Source organism: Lycorma delicatula, chromosome 1 (assembly GCF_047948215.1).
Source record: "Lycorma delicatula isolate Av1 chromosome 1, ASM4794821v1, whole genome shotgun sequence".
Classification (NCBI taxonomy): domain Eukaryota; kingdom Metazoa; phylum Arthropoda; class Insecta; order Hemiptera; family Fulgoridae; genus Lycorma; species Lycorma delicatula.
Window position 1 is genome coordinate 2,034,224 of NC_134455.1, and position 24,762 is coordinate 2,058,985.

At 31.6% G+C, this 24,762-nt stretch overlaps 1 protein-coding gene across 1 annotated transcript in view; it reads left to right on the top strand.

Annotated features, from left to right (window-relative positions):
* The window catches only part of Pgant1 (Polypeptide N-Acetylgalactosaminyltransferase 1), a 116,966-nt gene that overhangs the window by 34,106 nt on the left and 58,098 nt on the right, over positions 1-24,762 (top strand). The gene's annotated exons all lie outside the window — the stretch shown is intronic.

Genomic DNA, 24,762 nt, shown 5'->3' on the forward strand with positions numbered 1-24,762 from the left:
TTTCTTATAATAAGAGTGCAGCATTTCTCTGAGTAATATGCGTAAGTCCCATCTCTGCACCTCAGATAGTTCTGTAGTCATACAACATTGTTATCTGATAAATTGATGTTTTCATTGAGATATCAAAATATGATATAAATTTGGCAGTATTCATTTAGTATTATAAATTGATTGCAGAATTTTTAGCTGTGCGTAAACAAAGTAAATAAAACTGTTCCTGTGCAAATGTTTTAAAAAATATTTTATTAAATCATATATAAATTAAAATTTTTCGGTATATTTTTGAAATGTTAAAGATTTTCAGGAACTATCAAGTCCATATTTACCTACTTACTGTTACTTATGTGACAGAGATACGGGTAACATCTGAAAAGTAATGGATATCAAGCAGGAGAGATGAAACTTTAGATGCCAGTAATGGACAAAGCAGAAGAGATGTGATCAAGAACAGTGACTTAAAGAATGCTTTAAGTATAAACACTAAAACAGAAAAGATTGAGAAAAGTAATTTAAAATGGCTTAAATAGAAGGAGAAGGAGACATTAAATTCTCCTAAAGTAAGGAAGAGCCGAGCGGAAGGAAGATGATGAGTTGACTGTGTATGAGATGAAAAGACTACATTAAGGGTGAGTGTATAGAATAGAGATACTTCACAAGAGATGGTGGAAGAGAAGCGATATTACAGCGATAAGACAATGTAGTCAGGCCGAGTTTACATTTACACCCTGAAATTTAGAGCAGGAACCAGAAATGAATGCTGAAAATAAGCCTTTTGAATAATTGCATGTAATTCTTGCAATTGTATATTAGTATTGTAAAGGACAATATTGCTGCTACATAATGTCTAGCTGCAGTAGTCTTCTTTCCTTTATTTCACTGCAATTATTTTTTTATTTGAACCTCAGCACTCCCCATGTGTACCCACTCAGACCTTAGAATGTCATTCAGCGTAATATAGAAAGCAAGGAAATGTTTTTGCTGTAAATAAACAGTAATAAGCCTTCCCTATTATACTTGTTAATGTGCAGAATTTATCCAAAAAATTGAATTTAATAAATTAATCGATTAAAGAAGATGTGACATACAGAAAGGAAATAATGAAAATGTAAAACTAATATTACATGTAAAGGAACATTGTCAAAAATATAAAACATGAAAACATTGTGAAACACACACAAAAATTTTTTTTTTTTTAAACAAAATTAATATAATCACATAATATTAAGTAATCACAAGCTGTCAATAAATTTATCTTCTTGAGCTGGAGAAAGACTGTTTCCACTTAGATTTTATTAAATGTGTTAACACATTGGTCAATGAAAACATACTCACTTTGACTTTAAAAACTATGGTTTCTTCTTCATTTCAACTGGCACTTACAAGCAGATACCATACTGTAAACAATCATTGTTATCCAGTATTTTGGAAGAATTATCATGTATAATTTCATTGACACATCAAAAATTAAGAGACTTATGAAAAGAAAAAATAAATAAAATACATTTAAAATATAAAATAAATTAGTGTATTGTTTTTTTATTTTTTTATTTATTAGAGTAGATTATCCTTTGGTTAGAAAGTAGTAGTAACCTTCAATGGACTATTTTTAGCATTCTATTAACATTTAAAGTTAAAATTTTAAACATTTATTTTTTACTCTTAATTACAGCCAAAATAGAAAAATGCATTCATTCATTCATTTAGTTAGTTGTTCATTTATATGAAATTTTTGTAAATAAATAGGTTTTTTAATTATTTTAGTTTGTTATTGAACAGAACTTATACGCAGTATCTTTCATTATTGTAAGTACTAGAATGGCAACTCCCTAGTTTTGGTGAAGAATCAGGCTTATTATACCTATGGTAGATAGGGATAAATTTCAGAATGTCATTTTTTTAAATCGTGATTTTTTTTGTGGTTCTACAGGGATATGTCATAAAGGAAACTAGAATGTATACTTACATGTTACATAGTTACAATGTAACTAGAATGTATACTCTTTAAAAATATTTGTGTTTTAAAAAGACTAAAGAGCTTGGAGGACTTGGAAATGGGAAATGGGATTCTATGTATTATACACCAAGCCAAATTAAATTAGTTAAGCCCTTTATTTTCAATAGAATCATTGAGGTATACTCGCTTAAAAAATTGATGTTAGAAAAGATATATTATCATGTGTTAAGATAGTTTCTATAAAAATATATATATTTTTTTTGAGATTTATGTGCTCGGTTTGGCTTCTTATGCAATAGGTATATGGTATAGGCTTACTTGTTACACTAAGAAGGTAGGTATATGGTATAGGTATACATGTTACACCAAGAAAGGTCTTAAAGTTCTTACATATAGGGTGCTTAATTTTAATCCCCCTAGGCAATATTATCATAAACTATGCAAATAAAAAAAAGACCTAAACAAAAGTCAGACTGGAGGGGGACACCTCATGGTGATCTTGGATTTGACCTTGATCTTGATCATTATTTCAAGGTTAACACAATTTTTTCAAATAAGTTTACATTGGAATATGTGGTCACACATATGACCTTGGAACTTTTTTGAAGGTAATACAACTAACCATCAGAGATAGTGTTTTATGGATTACAGGTTTTTGAAGATCATACAGTGTAATATTCATATTCCAGGCCAATTATCTCACAAATTATGGAAAGAGCATAAAAATGTATTTACAGAAGTTATGTGAATTGGAGAGTGACATCCGATGGTGACCCCCATCCGATTGAGGTCCCCTTTGGAAGTTGTGCCAAGGTCATCAAGGTTTATCGAAGTTATTCAAGTATGTTTTGAATAATTCCTGTGACACTTCCCTTGGAAATGATAATATCAGGCTCAGATATTATTATCAGTAATCTCACCCACCAGATACTTCATTATCACATTTTTTATATATCTGTAATAGAATATTTTCTGATCAGGTTTTTCCAGATTCTTGGTCAGAAGCATTGGTGATTCCCTTACTGAAACCTGGTAAAGATAAATCGTGCCCCTCAAGTTATCGTCTTATCTCCTTGACCAGTGCCCTTTGCAAGGTGATAGAACAAATAGTAAACCATCATCTAGTATGGTCTCTTGAGAGAAATGCCCTAATTACTGCTGACCAATGCAGTTTCTGCCAAGGTAGATCATCTGTCGATCATGTAGTTTCTCTTGAATCTATTATTCACAACACATTACTTTGCCAGTGCCTTGCTTTATTTTTTGATATTCCAAAGGTGTATGACATGGCTTGGAGGAGAGGGAAGCTAAATAAACTGCATGAATGGGGTATACAATGGAATTTCCTTGCATTTATCAGGGGTTTCCTCAGTAGGCTGTCATTTCAAGTTTGAGTTGAAACAATGGTATTCAAAAATTTTACACTAGAAAATGGAATACCACAGAGAAAGTGTTATAAGTGTTTCCTTGTTTTCCATAGCCATAAATAGTATAACAAACTGTGTGCAAAAACCTGATGTATTCTTTATTTGTCAATAATTTTTCAATTTATATTGCATCTAAAACTGAAGCTACTGATGAGAGGTTGCTCCAAAACACTTTAAACCATCTAGAATCATGGCGTAAAACAACTTTATTCATGTTTTATCCAGAGAAGATGAAATGCATTTGTTTTTTCATGTTTACTCTCAACTGTTTTTACTTGCTGAACCAATTGAACCATGCATGTGAATTAGATTTATTGGATTGTGGTTTGATCAACGACTAACATGGGCAGCACATTTAAGGAGTTGAAATTAAAATCTCTAAAAATACTAGACATGTTGAGAGTTCAATCCATTACTTGTTAGGGAGCTGGTCATGTATGTATGTTGCACTTCTGCTGTGCACTGGTTCATTTCCGCTTGGTTACATGGCTTATTCATCAGCATGGGCCACCACTCTAAAGATACTTAAAGCATTCCATCATTCATTTATCCATCTGGCTAAAGATGTTTCGTTTAAGCCCTGTGGTAAGTATACTAGTGGACAGTGGTGAGCCATTTCTTTGGAATAGACAAAACCAAATTATGCACTCCTTTGTAGCTTGCATTAAGGCACATCCTGATCCCCATAGGGGAAGACACCCTCCACCACCCCCTCTGTTCCTAGCCCTTAAGGGCTTTACTGGAGATTATATCGAAACCTCTGCTTTTGACATATTTTAGTCTGTCTTAGTCAGGATGCCACTGATGCAAATACCATGAGTGACATTTCAATCTGTGTACTACTATTTAATGAACTCAAAACAAAACACATCTTACCGAATCTTAAGTAAGGCTGTAAGGACTAAATTAAACAAAGAAAATGAACTACCTACCCGTAGAAGGTAAAAGTGAGTTCAACACATAACAATAAGACCACAGTAACATTAAAACAAAACAAAGGACAAAAAGAACAACAAAAACATAATTAATAAAACAGGGCATCAACAAAAACAGAATACAAGAGAAATCCAAGCAGGGCTCTAGATCCCCTCACCAATCCTTCAATCCTTTTCTTTGCTAAGTACATTATAAAACTCTTCACTATCATCTATTTTGTCTGGCTTCTCCAGTTTACATGGAGATCCAATGCCTGCTTGATAAGATCAAGCTGACAGATTGTCCCCGTACGCATTAGGTGTCCATACTGAAAACACATCCCAGAATCTACCAGGCCAAATTTCTGCAGTCAGAAAGAAATTTCATCACATATTTATTAGGGTGTATCCAAGAGGCGTCCAGCAAACCAACAAAATTTGGAAAGAGATCATGTGTATAATGCCCACCCACTGCCTTATCCCATCTGGCCTGCCATAAGGCATTGCCATGTTGATCAATTTCTCAAACTTTATCTGAAGTCTACTCACCAGACTTCTTAGTAACATACCACTGCAGTCTCTCAGACACAATCAAGGTTTCACGCTTTTAATCACCAAGACAGCTTCCTGTGAAATAGTACGGTAACCACCCGTTACTGTTAATATTAGGCATTGAACCCTTAATAATATGTCCCAATAACTCTTATATTTTAGCCTTTCTGCCCAAACAGGTACCACTATAGCATAATAGCATAACATGTCTTTATACAGAATGCTCAAGGTCTTAAATTAAGACCCCAATCAGGATTGATCACGTGTTGAATACCGAAGAAGGCCTTCTCCGTGTCGTATTGAAGGTGCTTCTTAAATTGCAGTTTCTCATCAAGAAACACCCTGAGGTACTTTTGAGGCCGAACATACATTACACATTGGCCTGCCATCAAACACAGACTCGCCAACTCACTGTCAAACGGCCTTTTAGGAGCATCATTGTGTCTTTTTCTGGACTAAATATAATCTTGTGTTGATGACCCCCCACAGCTCAAGCAACCTGCAAGCTTGAGTGGCTCAGAGTTCAACCTCCCTCTGTGAGCTTCCTTCGACCAGCAGGAGCCCATTGTCAGCATAAGACTCGATGCAACACCCGCCGGACGACCTCGACCGCAGGAGAAAATCAAACTCCACCATTTTCAGTAAAGGACCCAACATGCTGCCCTGGGGACATCCCATAGACAGTGTCTTGCCAACCTCATGGCTGCCCTCATGAAGCAGCACATCCCGATGACTGAAGTAACTTTGTATAACTTGCAATTCACCTACATTCTCTTTAGATTCTTACTTTTTCTTTTCATTTACATTGTTAATACATTCTCTTTTTAGGAGTTGCTAATTAGCAGAAGGCCACCATAAATTATTAAATGCTCCAAAAATGCCAAGGAAAATCCCCAGAACATATTTCATCTCACTGGTTATTATCACATGAAGTATGGTGTCCTCAGTACCATTTCCGGATGAAACCTGTACTGATTCTCCATCAACAGTCTTATCTCTCATTTATACGCAGATACAGAACCTTTTCAAAGATCTTACCAATAACTGGAAGCAATGTAAAGAGCCTGTACAAAGAAATAACAGCAGGGTACTTGTCACCACCTTTAAACAACAATTTTACATAATCCCCTTTCCAACACACAGGGAAGTATCCACCAAACAACAATTTATTAGAAATTCATGAGACAACTCTCACACTCATCCCAACCGAGTGAACAAGAGGCTGTGTTATTACATCAAAGCCTGGGGTCTTTCCCTACCTAAACTACAGATAACTTGACGCACCTCAGCTTTGGTAATCTCTAAGAACACTGCACTCCTGTGGAACTGAGCGATCTCTTGCTGCACCTGCAGATGGTCTGTGGTCTCCAGCTTCACTATCATCAGGTAGTAAATTGTTTAGTAATTTGTGTAAAATTTCAGAAGTATCTGAAATTACACCAAACCTGATCAAGAGAGCAGACAGAAGAATGTCCTTTTGTAGTTTGTGTCCCAAGACCCTATATACTACACCCCATGGAACCCTGTTTTCATGCTCATGAACAAAGGAATGCCAGGAGTCCCTTTCCATAGTCTGAACTTTATAAAAGTAGAGACCTCAGATTTTTGTCCAGCCAGCAACAAGGACTGGCCATCATTCCAGATCACCCTCACATTGAGAAGCTCTCTGCAAACTACAAACAGCCCTCCTCGTGCCAAATAGTTCCCTATTCCACCATGATTCTCTCTTGACCAGAACTTTGGGGAATTGAACAAACAGCGGCATCATGAAAAGCTGCCGACAAACCAACTCCTAGATCTTCAAAATCCAAACTCCGATCCAAAACACAGTCTGGTCAAAAGAAAATCAACATATTTCCTCCAGTTCGCATGCCTGTGCAGGAGACAACCCTGCCGAACCGAAACGTACATCGATAGCGCTCACTCAAGCCACCAGCAATCTTATAGACAATCAATTGATGGTCATTCAAGCAATCATCAACTACCTTCCGATTACAAACATTGGCCAGGATAAACCTACCAATGGTGACATTGATATTCATTCAACCAAACAATCAACACCCATCTACCATATCTATGTAGATGGGCAACTCACCAGGTACGTTATATACCTGTAGATCATGCTGGACTAAAAATTCCTCTATTAATTCACTGCCATCATCTTTGAAATCACTATGCCACAGCAATGACTTAGCATTCATATCTGCACATATAAGGATTGGACTCTTGTGCGCAACTCACAGTTGCGCACAACTGTGAGCTTCTGCTGGATCCTCAGCCGTGTTGGAATTTCAGGTAATGAGCAGCACACTGATTGTGCGGCAAAAGAGGCTTCTTTACAGCCTTCTTTCACTAATGTTCTTTCTTATGATCTTGTCTGTTTTTTGAAGAGTGTTCTTCACGATGAGTGGTAGAGTGAATGGAATGCTACCATCAATAATAAACATTGTCCAGTTAAGAGGTTATTATATTTGCCATTTGCGAAAAGAGCACACTAGGCTCACTCGTGGTTATCTGATTACTCAGACTGATGCTTCTGTTTGTGTTTGCTGTGACTATCAACTGACGGTACACCATATACTTGTGAGCTGTGTCTTTTATGTATTGTGTCGGAAATTTAAATTTGGAGCTAACATCAGAAATATTTTAGGGAATGATATGTTATTGAATGTCTTACGATTTCTTAAGGCCGTATATCTGGATTCAAAAATGTGATTGTCTATACAATCTATTTATGCAATTTGGCATATGCCAAAATTACCTTTTTCGATAGCACCAATGGATAGAGCGAAAAATGTCATTTGAACATTGAATTTAGTCATTTAACATTTTACGATAATGTTTTATTTTATCCAGCTTCTTTCTTGAAATTTTTAGTTTAGGAATTAATCACATATGGTATCTGATTAACACAGTTTGCTGAATTTTGAAGACAGTACCAGATAGCAACCTCTTCTCACAACTTAGAAACCAATGATGGTAAATATCTGTGAAAAGAATCCAGCACACATATAATACCAAGGTTAACTGTATTACCTTCTAAAAGGTTCCAAGATCATATATGTCACCACATATTGCAATTTAACATTTTCCGCTCTGTTCATTGGTAGGGTCAAAAATAGATCATTCCATTTGAAAAAAATTTATCGTTGAAATAACAAAGTCAAGGTCAAATTCAAGGTTACCATGATTGTTCCCCCTCTAGTTCGAGTAACTTTTGTTTAGATTTTTTTTTTTATTATGCATAGTTTATGAGAAAATCAGCTAGGGGAATTAAAATGAAACACCCGATATAGAGCTGAAGGATTTTATAACTGAGAAAGAAGACTGAATAAAATTATGAAATTGATGGAAAACAAGAAAACTGTGAATGTATTATCATGATAGATGTTGTAAAAAAAGTTCACAATCAACCTTGTTATACACTGATTTGTATTATTAATGTTTTTCAGTAACACTGATGTGCATCTGTTACTTTAGTGTTTTCTCAGATAAATCGTTAATCTATCCTGGTTTTACCATAAAGGATTCTTTAATTTTTTTTTATAGTAAATTTATTGTGAATTGTTTTCAGTGAAGTTGTTTATGATTGTACTTTTTTTTGTTATAAATGGATAGAATAAAAATTATTTTTTTTAATCTAAATAATTAATTTATTTCAGAGAGAATTAGGAAAATAATGTATCTTATTTTTTAATGTATACAATTTAAAACAGATGAAATTATAGACCAATTAATATTGAATAACAGTTCTTAATATAATGTAATTATATTGAGAAACATATTATTTATATTTATGTTTCTAATTTTTCTTTTTTTTAAATTGAAATAAAAATGAATGGAAAATAATTGGAATTTAAAAATTAATGTTAAATATAATTATTGATAAATCATTATCATTTAAAAATTTTGCAAAGTCCTATAGAAAAAAATATTTTCTCTTAAAATTGTGTTTTAGTAAAGTACATGACTTTTTTTAAAATAAGTTTTTATTTTAAAGATATTTTACTATTGCAAAATTGCTAAGAAAACTTGTATAGATAAAAAATGTTTGACAAAACAAATTTACAAAAAAAGTCACTTTCTATTTATTTATATATTAACATGCTTCAAATTTTTTCAAAGCTACATGCTCTATTTTGATGGTAACAAGTGTTATTCATGGTGCTCATCTTGAAATGGTGAGGTAACCCCTTCAGCAGGTTACACAAATAGGCTTTGACTGCAACATTCTTAAACAATATGAAATTTATAAACCCATAAAGATTGATAATTTTGTTTTAAACAAACATATTGTAAACTAACATTTATATTTAGTCTACATATTTATTTTGAATTCAAATGAAGTTTACCTAACAGTAAATTTTATATTTTATGGTTATTTTTTTAAATATTTTATCTTAACAGATAACACTGAAAAAAAATTGGCTCAACGAAACAAAATATGTGATTCTAATAGAATTTTTCAAGTGAAAATGAAATATTATTTAAATAGATTTTCTCCATCACCCATAATTTTTTTTTGTGATACATAGGTAAACTTTGAAAGAAAATGTAAGAATTTACATGCATGCAGTGGATTATTCAACTTACCTAAAATTTAGTAGTTGTTTCCCGCTTGAATTTAGCATTTGGAACTTTCTGCTTTAGCACTCAACAATAATCTGCAAACATCCTTTCACTTCACTGTTACTGATACTTGTTTTCCGTGACTGAAATTTGCTAGTGGAAGTATTTCTTATGCTTGTTACTGATGGCGCCAAGATTGTCTGGAAAGAGATCCAGATCTGAATCCAAGAAATGAGTTTCAAGAACAATTCAGCCACATTTTCAGTAGTTGGGGAATTTGTGATTTTCTAAAACGTTTTCCCCAACACTTAGATGAACTTCACGCTGACTTTTAATCTTAGTTAATCTTACAACAGTTCTTCTAATTGTCCATCTCTAGTAAAGTTCTTATTTTGGAAGATATAATACTTCCTTCTTTGATTTTAGCATTACAAGGAAATTTTTCTTTCACATGATGAAATTCAGCATCTTGTTTATCCATCATTTCAACAAAGTTTGAAAAGCTCTAATTTTATACAAACTGGAGGTAGAAGAATCATTTCCGAGTTAACTATTGGGAGATATACAACATTTTTCTGTCCAAGCTTTAGTGCTTCACGATTTAGCCATTCATTCCTTACATGATTTATTTTGTTCTTACTGTTCCATTCACACAAAAAACAACAAAATTTATTCTAGCCATACTGCAAAATCATTACTTTAAAATAGTTACAACTTTAAAAGTTAGTATTTTAGCATATAGTTCAACTGTACTTGTACTGAATTTTTTCTAACAGGATTTTTATATTGTAATACATTCCTTTTATTATTTGCATAATCTAATAGCACAGAAAGAAGTTTATTGCTATTGTGCAAAAAGATAGCCTTTAGATTAAATTTTAAAGAATTGATGAAGAGTCTCCATTCTGAAGTGTTATGTTAATGAAGAAGTCCAACAATGACAGGACAAATTTTTTTATAAACATTAAACCATTTTCTTCACAATATAAATCTTGAAACTCTTCTGATTATTATGAAGAAAACATGCTTTGGTGTTTTTCATGGAGAAGATTCCAGCTTTAAGCTTCTTTCCGAAAGCTTCAGCTTGTTTCTTCAAGTTCAAATGCCAAACATGGTTGTTTAATTCATCTTCAGGTGTTAGATGAGATTCTCTTGAAGATGATTCTGCTTCAAAAATAGGATCATCTTTCTTCTCATGTCATCACTTCTCATGTCAAAGTGGCTACATCATATTACATTATATTAATATTCTAAAGTTGAGGATTCATATTTATATGTTTGAGGATACAGCTATGAAAGTCCTCATCATAAAGCACTGGCCTTATAGAGGGTGGTAAATTCAGGTACTTCGCTGTATGTTTGGATTTACTATTTATTTATTTTTATCTTTGTAATAGAGAAATAACAATCTGACAAATGGTCCTGTAGTTTACACTTCATTATCAGTATGGCATAACTCATTTGTTGATTAACTGTAGTCCAGTCTGTCAGAAATTTCACACAGATTGAATAGCAGTTGTGAGGAACCCAGTTCTTATCTTGATAAGATCCCCAACTTTACAGTCAAATTATTAGCTTGGAACATTTTTTTAATTAGTGGAGTCAAACTTTGTTGTTCTTTAAATGTCAAATCCCCAACACTAACAGAAGTTATACAGATCATTTACGACACTTCCTTAGTAAATCTATTCATTAACACAAAACACTTTGCACAGTAACTGTAAATCATAAAGCAGAATGAAACCAGAGCACTTGTATATATAGTGAATGTTTAAACAATAGTGGTGTATTAATTGTATAACTCAGAAGACTGTTCTGTATAAATACATACAGTAAATGAACTATCATGCAGTGTATAGCTGTGTAGCTATTGCCTTCATAATGTAATGTTTTACCCCAACCTTTGTTAGAATGCATTTAAAATATTTTTTTTATTTATGTAAGTTATTCTTAAAAAAAAAACTATGTAGAATTATGCAAAAGCAATACTTAAAAAATGTTATCACCTAAAAAGTGTGGGTGATGAAAATACCTTGATTACATTTTTGAATTCAGCATAAAAAATTACATTAGAAACATAATAATAAAACTTTTGTGTACCCAAAACTATGGTTATTAATGTAATTATTTATCAATAAAAATGCACATTTAATTCATTATTTTTACATGTGCAAATAGTTCTTGAGCATATTGTTGATTATTTTATTCCATTTAGTATTCTTATTCCCTATCCACTTGAAGGGGGATTGGTTGGTTTCCTAACCATTTCAAGATGGGTGCCATTAACAACACCACCTGTGAAGGAGCTGCATAATTGTAAGATCATTTGGAAGCATAAATACTTGTATGAGGGTAAGTCAAAAAATGAGGGAAATTTTGATTTCCCTCCCAATCACATGTATGGCAGCAATGATTGTTCTGCTATAACTCATAACCTCTATCAGCTGTTCATTGAAAGTATTGTTTCATTGTTAGCTATTTCTGATTGTGTTTAAAATGAGTGCTCCTTTTGTGCACCAAGGAAGAAATGTGAGCAGCGATTAGTTTCCTCAGATCAGAAGGGGTGAAACTAGCAGAGATTATTCGTCGAATACAGCAGCAATAAGAGAGAGTTGTTTGATTGGAAGCAGATATATGAATGGATTAATTGCTTTAAAAATGTAGACTAATGACAATACTGAAGCGATTAAACAAATGATTCCCGGTAGTCGATGAATTACAGTTGATGATATTGCAAGTTAGTTGAATATAAGCTCAATATTTTCAGTCATCCATGATTTTTTAAACTTTCAAAAAGTCTGTGCTCGCTGGGTTCCGTGTCAAATGACCAGCATCCACAAGAGAATCATTTGAAAATTTCTCAAAAGCTTTTGAAACTTTCCCAAAAGCTTTTGAAACTTTACAAAGATGAAGAAGACTCATTTCTTAAGTGAATAATAACCATTGATGAGACATGGGTCCATCACTTTGATCCCGAGAGTAAGTGACTAAGTTATGTGTGGAAACATCCTTCATCTCCCACAGCAAAACTGTTCAAACTCAGATGTCTGCAGGAAAGGCGATGATGATATTCTGGGATATGGAAGGTTCACTTGGTTTACATCACACCTAAATTTCAGTCAGTAAACAGTGGCAACTACTATGAGCATTTACTGAAGCAAAAAATCTAATCCAAAAGACGTGTTAAACTTTCTAAAGGTGTGATTTTCCTTCAGGATAACCCTTGGACCTCATATGGCCAGAAAACCAGTCCTTTGTCTTCAAGATCTCGGTTTTGAGCTGCTGGACCATCCTCCATACAGTCCAGACCTGGCTCCAAGCGATTTTCATTCTTTTGGCCTGTTAAAAGAAGAGTTGCGAGGGAATCATTATCAACCTGATGAAGAAGCCACAGAAGTGGTGAAAAAGTTTCTGCACACGAGACCAAAAACTTTTTTCCAGGAAGGAATTTAAAATCTCATTAAAAGATAGACTAAGTGCATAGAAGTAGGAGGGGATTATGTTTAAAAATAATGCATGTATCATTCATGTAACTATAAATAAATATATTGATATTTTGAATTTCACTTTACTTTTTGACTTGCCCTCATATATATATATTTATAATCTATTTGATATTAATTGGCGGTGAAGGTCATATACTCTTTCTATATTGACATTTTCTTCAACTGTTTTTAATGGAGATCATTTTAATTCATACTTTCAATTACAATAGGAAATTATTTTTTTATGTAGTGTAATAATATAAAGAGTAAAATTTATTGATGAAACTAAAATGCTTTTAAAGAGAATTTAATTGTGTTATTTTTGCTAATACAAGCTTTATATCTACAGTGTTAAATTATTAAAACTGTGATTTACATTTGTATTTTGAATCTTCAAAGTGCATTCTAAATATAAAAAAAAGATCTGTTTTTTGCATTTAATCACTATCTGACTACAACACACTGTGACATCTTGTTACAATTACCCTCCTCCATTATTTTAATTCTTTTTTTTTCTTTTGTTGATTGGAGATGAATTTTGTCGTGCTTTTATATATATATATATATATCATAGTAGTACAATGCTTCCTAAGTTATTAGAGACAAATTGAATAAAGCTTACAAATGAAAATGCATTTACTTTAATCAAAATGGAAGCATAAGGTTTATAACACTGTAATATTTTTATTATTATTTACATGCTGTTTACAAGTTATAGAATTTATTCCAGCAGAGTTTGTATCTAGATATACAGTCATAGAATAAAAGAAAATATACTTCTCTTCCAACAACAAAATTACAAGTTACGAACTTAATCCTGTAGGATTTGGCAACTAAAAATACAAACGTACAATAAAGGAAAATATTCTTCTTTTACATCATAGTAAAAAGTTTTTTTAATAAAAAGAGAATTAAATAATTTTACTCTCCAATGAACCATTATTCTTAAATTCTGTAAATTAAAATGTAAGTACATCCTTAATGATTTCAACCTTATTGCTTTCATTATATATATATATATATATATATATATATATTGAACATTAGATAATTTGTTAGAAAACTCAGAGACTCGTACTTTGACCACATGCTCAGCAGGATTCTTAATTATTTAATGTATATTTTAACCTTTATAATAAGAATTCACTGTTGGCCAGATTGTTTACTCTTAATTTCCTAAGTATCTTTTCTTTTTTAACAATTTATGCTTGAAAATATAATCTTCTACTGTGTTTTTAATGTGCTTAAAAAACAGGCTTAAGTTTGAACAAAGAATAACAATTTACACACTTGAAACCAGTTATCCATAACCAAACAAAATCTATCTCAGAAAAATATTCCTCACTTTAGAATACCAGTTATATTTACTTACTATCTAACTTCTGGCTCTAAGTTTATTTTACAAATTTCAGATAACCTATTATTAGGGATGCATAATGGTTTGAATCGCTAGTTTAAAACGACTTTAATGAACAATGACTACAAGACTAGCTCTTGTCTATAATGTTGTCAGGTGTACATTTAGACAAGGAATTGAAAAAGCATGGATTGACTACCTCAGTGTCCAGTGTCACCAAGATACTGCGGGGGTCTACATTTCAACAATTTCATTTCTACATTTTATTTTTACTGTTGTACAGTACTCATTGATTTAATCATAAAGTAAAGGCCCTTTGTTTAGTATACCAAAGTCCAAATTTCAGTTAAGTTATAATCCAATACACAACTTTGACCGTTATATTACTTTTATTAATTATTGTCTTGGCGACAGAACAGTACTACAAAAGTGGATGTCCAAATATCAATATAATTAAATTTTTTCAAATTCAAGAAAAAAAAAATTGTAAATAAATTCTAATTCTTCTACATTTTTAAACATACTATTTTAATTTTATTAGTGTTACCTATAAACAATATTTTGTGCAGTACTCTTGAGTCTCTTGATATCTAAGAGTAATACCAGATTGTCAGCAATACTTATCACAGCTCCTTCTTGCTTTTTAATTTTTATTAAAGGTATAGACAAGATTCTAGTGGATAAAGGTTTTTGGCAACTTTTATCTATTAGAAATTTGTCTGTATCTTTAATAAAAATTGTAAAAAACAGTGGTAAAAGTGAATCCCCGCTGTAACACTGCCTTTGAAATTCAAACATATTAGTAACTGATTGTTAAGTAGAGCAGAAACCTTAGCATTACTATATGAATTTCCATATTTATAATAACTTATATCATAATTTAAAGCTTGGTCCAAAGAAGGTGTTAATTAATATAGTCAAATGTGCATTTTAAATTAACTAACAACCTGTAAATTTTACCTTCTATTTTTGGTGAGGTGAACGTCAAAAGAGAGAATATACCTTAAAGACTTCCACTATTTTTTCGGAATCCATTGTGATCTTAAACCAGTGGATTATTGTATTCCAACTATTGATGATGACTTGTTGTGAAATAATTGAGTAAGACATTTGGTTTACATATTTAAAGTGTATTCCTCTGTCATTTTCAGGTAATTGGAGTGGATCACTGTTTTTGTATAGAAAAACAAATTATAATAATAACAGTTTATTTAGAATCAGATAAATACAAAAGCAGGTTATACTTGTATATGCTACCACCATAGACTAAATATAGTGACAATATTGCCTTAATTTAAATCAATTAAGGCAATATAATTGCCTTTTGATTTAAATTTTTAATTCTTTAAAAATTTTTTGCCCTTTTTCGACAGTACTTCCTTAATCTGCTTACAGTACAGTAATATCTCTTTCGTTATTCATAATGTAGGATAACAAAAAAAATATTAATATAACAGTATAAACACAAAGTATTTTTAACTTCATTTGCAACAACAGCATACATTTTTTTTAATATTACAAGACTGTATGGAACAGCTGATGCAAGAGTATCAGTAAATGTCAACTGAAAAAAAAATCCCAATTTTGCCCTACATTAATAATAATTAATGTATGTGTTACTTAATTATTTTGAATAAATATTAAGAAATGTGTATAAGGACATAACGGTTTTGTAAACAATACGTAAATACTATTCAATATTAAATAGGTTGGACATAGTGGATTTTGTTGCAGTATAAATTGACCGAACATAGTGGGTTTTGCTACATTTTTCTTACAGCACGTCCAGCATGTAAAAATCACTGATTTTACATGCTATTTTAAGAAAATTGTAATGGGTTTAAGAAAAAAATAACTGAACAGCATTGTTGGCCATACAAAATACAGGGTCTAGCATATAAATCTGATGATTTTGTAGTAATTTTTATGTTGGCGTCAATGAGAAGGCGGGAGTGTTGTACATTGACAGGTCTATTCAGGTTATTTCAGTAGCCAGTATGTCGTGGTAGGGTAAACAACGAGCGTTTGTGATTGAAGCCTATTTTAAAAATAATGACTCTGTAATTGTAACACAGCGTTTATTTCGCAGACATTTCAATTTAAATCGACACGCGTCTGTTCCTAGTTTTTTTTTTGTCTTCAGTCATTTGACTGGTTTGATGCAGCTCTCCAAGATTCCCTATCTAGTGCTAGTCGTTTCATTTCAGTATACCCCCTACATCCTACATCCCTAACAATTTGTTTTACATATTCCAAATGTGGCCTGCCTACACAATTTTTTCCTTCTACCTGTTCTTCCAATATTAAAGCGACTATTCCAGGATGCCTTAGTATGTGGCCTATAAGTCTGTCTCTTCTTTTAACTATATTTTTCCAAACGCTTCTTTCGTCATCTATTTGCCGCAATACCTCTTCATTTGTCACTTTATCCACCCATCTGATTTTTAACATTCTCCTATAGCACCGCATTTCAAAAGCTTCTAATCTTTTCTTCTCAGATACTCCGATCGTCCAAGTTTCACTTCCATGTAAAGCGACACTCCAAACATACACTTTCAAAAATCTTTTCCTGACATTTAAATTAATTTTTGATGTAAACAAATTATATTTCTTACTGAAGGCTCGTTTCGCTTGTGCTATTCGGCATTTTATATCGCTCCTGCTTCATCCATCTTTAGTAGTTGTACTTCCCAAATAACAAAATTCTTCTACCTCCATAATCTTTTCTCCTCCTATTTTCACATTCAGCGGTCCATCTTTGTTATTTCTACTGCATTTCATTACTTTTGTTTTGTTCTTGTTTATTTTCATGCTGTAGTACTTGCGTAGGACTTCATCTATGCCGTTCATTGTTTCTTGTAAATCATTTTTACTCTCGGGCTAGAATTACTATATCATCAGCAAATCGTAGCATCTTTATCTTTTCACCTTGTACTGTTACTCCGAATCTAAATTGTTCTTTAACATCATAAACTGCTAGTTCAATGTAAAGATTATAAAGTAACGGAGATAGGGAACATCCTTGTCGGACTCCCTTTCTTATTACGGCTTCTTTCTTATGTTCTTCAATTGTTACTGTTGCTGTTTGGTTCCTGTACATGTTAGCAATTGTTCTTCTATCTCTGTATTTGAACCCTAATTTTTTTAAAATGCTGAACATTTTATTCCAGTCTACGTTATCGAATGCCTTTTCTAGGTCTATAAACGCCAAGTATATTGGTTTGTTTTTCTTTAATCTTCCTTCTACTATTAATCTGAGGCCTAAAATTGCTTCCCTTGTCCCTATACTTTTCCTGAAACCAAATTGGTCTTCTAACACTTCTTCCACTCTCCTCTCAATTCTTCTGTATAAAATTCTAGTTAAAATTTTTGATGCACGACTAGTTAAACTAATTGTTCTGTATTCTTCACATTTATCTGCCTCTGCTTTCTTTGGTATCATGACTATAACACTTTTTTTGAAGTCTGACGGAAATTCCCCTTTTTCATAAATATTACACACCAGTTTGTATAATCTATCAATCGCTTCCTCACCTGCACTGCACAGTAATTCTACAGGTATTCCGTCTATTCCAGGAGCCTTTCTGCCATTTAAATCTTTTAATGCTCTCAGTATTAATCTTTTAATTCAGATCTCAGTATTGTTTCTCCTATTTCATCCTCCTCAACTTCCTCTTCTTCCTCTATAACACCATTTTCTAATTCATTTCCTCCGTATAATATCTCTTCAATATATTCCACCCATCTATCGACTTTACCTTTCTTCTTTTTTAACATTCTCCCATTTTTCTTCTACATTTTCTACCTTATCTTTTTTATTCAGACCTCTTGCGATGTCCTCCTCAAAAATCTTCTTTACCTACTCTTCCTTAAGTTTCTCTAAATTCCACCGATTCATCTGACACCTTTTCTTCAGGATTTTAAACCCCAATCTACATTTCATTATCACCAAATTATGGTCGCTATCAATGTCTGCTCCAGGGTAAGTTTTGCAGTCAACGAGTTGATTTCTAAATCTTTGCTTAACCATGATATAATCTATCTGATACCTTGCAGTATCGCCTGGCTTTTTCCAAGTGTATATTCTTCTATTATGATTTTTAAATGGGTGTTGGCAATTACTAAATTATACTTCGTGCAAAACTCTATAAGTCGGTCCCCTCTTTCATTCCTTTTGCCCAGCCCGTATTCACCCACTATATTTACCTCCTTGCCTTTTGCAATGCTTGCATTCCAATCTCCAACTATTATTAAATTTTCATCTCCTTTTACGTGTTTAATTGCTTCATCAATCTCTTCGTATACACACTCTATCTCATCATCATCATGGGCGCTTGTAGGCATATAGACGTTAAAAATCGTTGTCTGTTTAGGTTTTGATTTTATCCTTATTACAATGATTCTATCACTATGCGTTTTGAAATACTCTACTCTCTTCCCTATCTTCTTGTTCATCATGAAACCTACTCCTGCCTGCCCATTATTTGAAGCTGAGTTAATTATTCTAAAATCACCTGACCAAAAGTCGCCTTCCTCTTCCCACCGAACCGCACTAATTCCTACTACATCCACATTTATGCTATCCATTTCCCTTTTTAAATTTTCTAGCCTACCAACCTTTTTTAAACTTCTAACATTCCACGCTCCGACTCGTAGAATGTTATTTTTTAATTTTCTGGTGACCCCTTCCTTAGTAGTCCCCACCCGGAGATCCGAACGGGGGACTAGTTTACCTCCGGAATATTTTACCAAGGAAGGCACCTCCATCATTGCTATATGAAAATGCAGAGAGCTACATTTTCTTGGAAAAAAAGCAGCTACTGCTCAGCTTCCATTGCTTTCAGCTGCGCAGTACTCAGAGGACTAAGTGATGTTGATATGGCCGTTTAAGTCGTCCTGACTTACGACCTTAACAACTACTGAAAGAGCTGCTGTTCTCTTTTAGGAATCATTCCTTAGTCTGGCTCTCAACAGATAACTCTCCGATATGGTTGCACCTTCGGTCCAGCTGCTCTGTATCCCTGAGCACTCAAGCCCCCCTCACCAACAGCAAGGTCTAATGATTCATAGAGGAGGCTGTTCCTAGTAGGAATACAATATTGTTGCGGGTGAAGAATTTTATGAACACATCGTTTGTTTTAAAAATGAAACCAACAGGACGAAAACGGACTGTGGGAACGCCTGAAAGCATTAACGCTGTAAGGTTAGCTGTTACGCGGTCTCCACGACGTTCAGCAGCAAGACATGCGCTGCGCTAGCCATTTCTGATGTAAGTGTACGATGAATTCTTCATGCCGACCTGAAATTCCATCCCTATAAGATGATGTTAGTGCAGCATCTTAATGCAAATGATTGGGCGTCTCGCAAAGCAGCTTGCGAGGTCATCCTCGAAAATGTCCACCAGGATGCCATTATTCTTTTAAGTGACGAGGCGCATTTTCATCCGTCAGGATTTGTGAATAAACAAAATTATCGTTATTGGGCTTCGCATAATCCACGGAAAATTCTTGAAAAACCACTTCACAGAATATGTTACAGTGTGGTGTGCGGTTTCAATGTTCGGCATAATTGGTCCATATTTTTTTGAGGAGTTAAATCGCAGAGTAACAGTAACATGTTTTAATGGTTTAATTATTATCCCTCAAAAATCGTCAGGTTTATATGCCGCCGGACCCAGTACTATCAGAATAGATGTGTAACTAATTTTCTTCAAAAGATGCTATTGAGTTTTGGAACTGGATGACTCTTATACAGAGTGCTTCTAAAATGGTGAGCTGGCTATACTTTTTCTTTTTCTACTTGTAAAACCAAACAAAAAATATCCTTAGGAAAAATGGCAATTTCTCCTTCGTTCTCCCACTGTCCGCCATATTGTTATTTTTATATAAAAAAATGTATATCTTAAGTTCGGATAAACAAATTGCATTAACATTTGGTAAGCGTCTTTGAAATAAAGTTTTAAAATTAGAAAAAAATCAGGACTTGAATAACTTTACAAATTACAAAATGGCGGCCATGTTTATTTTTCAATCTGTTATATCTCCATAAATATTAGTTTTATAAAAATTTATATTATTTACTAAAATATTAAGGCAGACTAAACAAATAATGATCTGTTATTATTAAATCACTTACTCTGACAGAAAAAATATAATTATTTTTAGTAATTTAAAAACAAAATTATATATATATATATATATATATATATATATATATTTACATGATCAGAACAGAACTCAATTGCTAGTCATTTAATTAAATTGATATATAACTCCCTATCATAACTCTGGATCATACAATTAATTATATCCATGAACATAATTTTATTTTTTAATTCGGTGATATCTCCAGTCAAAACTATTAGATCTGTTTTAGGTAGTATTGTATTCAATTCTTCAATAAAAATTAATTTGAATAATCATAGAGCTAAACAATAAAACAAGATTTACCAAAACAAAAATTAATTATCAGACCGTTTGCAGATAACATATCAAGTTCAATAGCATGACATGTTATCTCTTTGTTCATGAAAACCACGTATTACTTGCTTTGAATATTCATTACAATTAGAAAAAGAGTATTATAATTATCTAAATCATTTTTACTTCCTTGCACGAAGTAAAGGAAGTATTGTGATTGTAAAAAATTTCAGTTTCCAGATTTCAATGAAAATATCAATTTTGAACATCCCTGAATCCATTTTGACTAGTTTCAGCGTGATGTATGTATGTATCTCGCATTACTCAAAAACGATTAGCCGTAGGATGTTGAAATTTTTGATTTAGGACTGTTGTAACATCTAGTTGTGCACCTCCCTTTTTGGATTGCAATTGACTGAACCAAAAGTGTCTAAAAAAGCCCAAAATTAAAGAAAAATTGAATTTTGGACTTTTTCTTAACTGCAGTAATAAGCCTTCATTGAGAGGTTTTCAATGACATAAGTGGTACTTATTTTCATTAGTTCCAGAGTTATAGCCGAACAAAATTTTAATTAATAAAATATTTTGGTTTCAGGGGAAGGCACATCGGACTTCATTTTTTATTTTTGTAATTTAAATATATTGATTTATTAACTTCTCATTGTAAACAATTTTTTACGATGAATAATAATTCAATAATAAAAAAATCAGAAGTTTTTAATGAAATATAATTTTATGTACTTTTCATTTTAAAGAAATGTGTAAATGTAATTTAATAGGTGTACAAGGAAGTCATGTGTTGTCCACATCAGATTTTTTAAAATTACTTATTTTAAATGAAAGTTTTAATTGTTTAGATAATAATTTAGATATTAAGTTTAAAATCTTAAAATTATTTTTTTTTTTGTGTTTTTTACTAATTATTTTCACTGATTAATTCTTTTTCTTCTATCCATTAAATAGTATGTGTAATTTAATCAGTTTTTCATTTTATACATTTGTTTTCAGATTTTAGAAGACGATTAAAAAACAGATAAATATATAGGTATATTTATAATAAATGGCCATTTTTTAAATCATTTTGCACTGTAGTTAGAATATTTGTAATAATTTGAAAAATGTAGTTTATTTATTTTTGTAGCTAGTTGTTGCACGATCATTTTACTCACTGAAAATTTCTCATTTCTTCTCTTTTTGATATCTTGTTTATTTAGTGTATAGTGAAGCGGGGTTATATCATAGTTCATTTTCATTTGTTTTAGGTTCATGAAAGTTTTATGTTTTTAAATCATTTTATTTTTGTAATCTCGATAAAAAAGAGGACATTTACAATTTGACAATTCTTTTTCTAATAGATTGTTTTAATACATGCGTCTTATAGTTAACCAAATGAATTGATTCTATTATTCTTTTCTTTCTTTGAATATCTCTGATTGTTGAATTTTTTATTTTCCCACATAACTTAAGCAAAAGATTTTTTTTAACAAATAATTATCTACATAGATGATTTGAAGATATTTTTCTTTTTTTTAGTATTTATCACCATTATTTAGTAGGATTGTTGTAGCGTAAAGCTATTGCTGCTCTGTTAAAGTATTTTTTGCAAAATTCAAGAAAATCGGTTGGAAAACTAAAGGTAAAATATTTTATATATTACAGCGAGTCTTTGCTCACACACTTGGTATTGCTTTTATACATCATTATTTTTATCAAAGATGAGGCCCTTGTGTTTTCTGCAAATCATTTTTTTTAAAGGCATAACCTTTTTAGTTATATCAAAAATTTTAATAAAAACAGAAATAGAAAAGTAAAACAAAAAAAGGATCAGACTTCTTTTAAATATTTTTAATACCAGTCGCTAAGTGATTCTTAAATCTGGTATACAAAAAATCAATGAAATTTCTATTTCTTTATTTTTCTGAATGAAACTCTTAGCATTTTTGTAACATTTCCTTGAAAAGCTTGTGGTTACCCCATCATTTCTACTTCTGCAGTAATAAATTGTCAGCACTTTCTAACTATACGGATATCATAATTATTTTATTTGTTGAACAATGGGAATGATTGCTGCTCCTTTTGTGTAAATTTCAGATATAATATTTTTAAGTATTACGGTAGCTTTAATGATGGAATTGTACACTAATTCTCATTATTTTATATTAATATATGTGTTTAAGAATTGATGATGAATGGTAAAATTCTTCAGATGGTAAAATGTTGTAACGGCTATCTTAAATGTGATTTTCTGTTGTTTCCTGATAAACTGATTATCCAGTATTTCACCTAAATATTATAATGCTTTATTTTTTCACATTTTCCTAATTAGCAGTACATATTTAGAAATTATTGATGATCATTATTGTGAAATTTAATTTGAATACCAAACATTTCATTTTAATAGATTTTATAGCATTTAGAAAGCTTATATAAAGCCGTATTGTAAAGGAACTAAAGGATCTTTTAGTAATTTATTTACTTATGTCTTTATCGATACCTGATACATATATTAATGAGTATCATTACCAAATTTAGTTATAAAATTATCTTGAAAATTACCAATACATAAACCACAAATAGTATTGATCAAAAAATCGAATAAGAAACTGTTGTGATGCTTTCTTCGCTAAAGAGTTTTCACTTTGTACACATCCCTTTGTATTTGCAAGATAAGAAGAAAATGATTCACATGCTTATTCCTCTTAAATCAATTCATACAGTTCCTAAAAATTAAATTTTGAATAACGGTATTGAACTCTTTACTAAAATGTAGAATTTACATAAAATTTTTCTTATTGTTAACGGTTGAGTAAACGTTTATTAAAAATATGAAAAGTATTACCTCACTATTTATTCCCTTTTAAATCAAATTGACCATTTGAGAGTAAGTACCTTTCCAAGAAAAAATAGAAAAAAAAAGAACTGAGAAGACTAAAGAAATCTGTATATATTCTGAAAAATGTTCACATTTTTCTGAACAAACAAAGAAAAATGTGATTTTTAGGCAATCTAGGAATTTCCCACTCAAGAATGTTAAATTAGTTAAGCATCATAAAATTTTAAGTACATGTTTCAAAATATATTTAATTAACCAGAAAAATATTATATCTAGCCAAGGGCTTTCTTAGCTTATAACTGTTTACTACTTTTATTTCGATTTCAGTTATTTAATTAAATAACCAATGATCCGCTTAGAAAAAGGATAGAGGTTTTATGTGATGTAATTCTTACAGATCAGTAGGACAGGTTGTTGATGAAGTAATTATCAACAGTGGTAAAAATATTTATTTAATTCACTAATAAGTTTGTTATTGGTTTCAATAACCGGTCTGCTTGACACACAAACTTTCTTTTTTCCTGCCAGTTTCTACAACAATTCTTTCTTTCTTATTAATTTCTCACAGATTTTTTGAACAAATCTTTATTTTATTTTTCTTTAGCAAGTTTTATAAGATATTTTTATGAGTCTTTGATCTTACCGTAGGTTTTTTACAGACTATCAAAAGCCCTTCTTCATATTTTGCTTTTATTTTTAAGCCGCTTAACTCTATACTTCTGTAGAACTGCATGTAATAAAATGTTATTTCAGGTATATCTCTTAAAATATATGACCGTTCATGTTGTTTTGGATGTTAAAATAATTTACTGTAATCATCTTTAGTAACACTTTATCTGCAGTAAACACAACTAATACTGTCATACAACTTTCTGAAGTACCAATTTCAATTATATTTACTTTTCACTTATATACAGATTTGTAATCCAAACGTAAAACAAAATACAAATATGTTGCATTATTTTTAGGTGTGCATGTTGATTTATGATTTAAATTATAAAACTGCGTAGCATTAACAATGTTAACATCTATTTAGATTACAGCTGTTAACAAGTTTTTAATATTAATGTCACATAAAATGTAAATATGTTTATGACTACTGATTTTTTTTAAATAAAGTTTAAATTCTTCTATAAAATTCCAGAGTGGAACTAATTTAACCACAATTATAATGACTTCATACAGTATGTTATTACTTCAACTAATACTTAAAATATCTGCACTCATTATCATTATCACAGAACAATCTTTA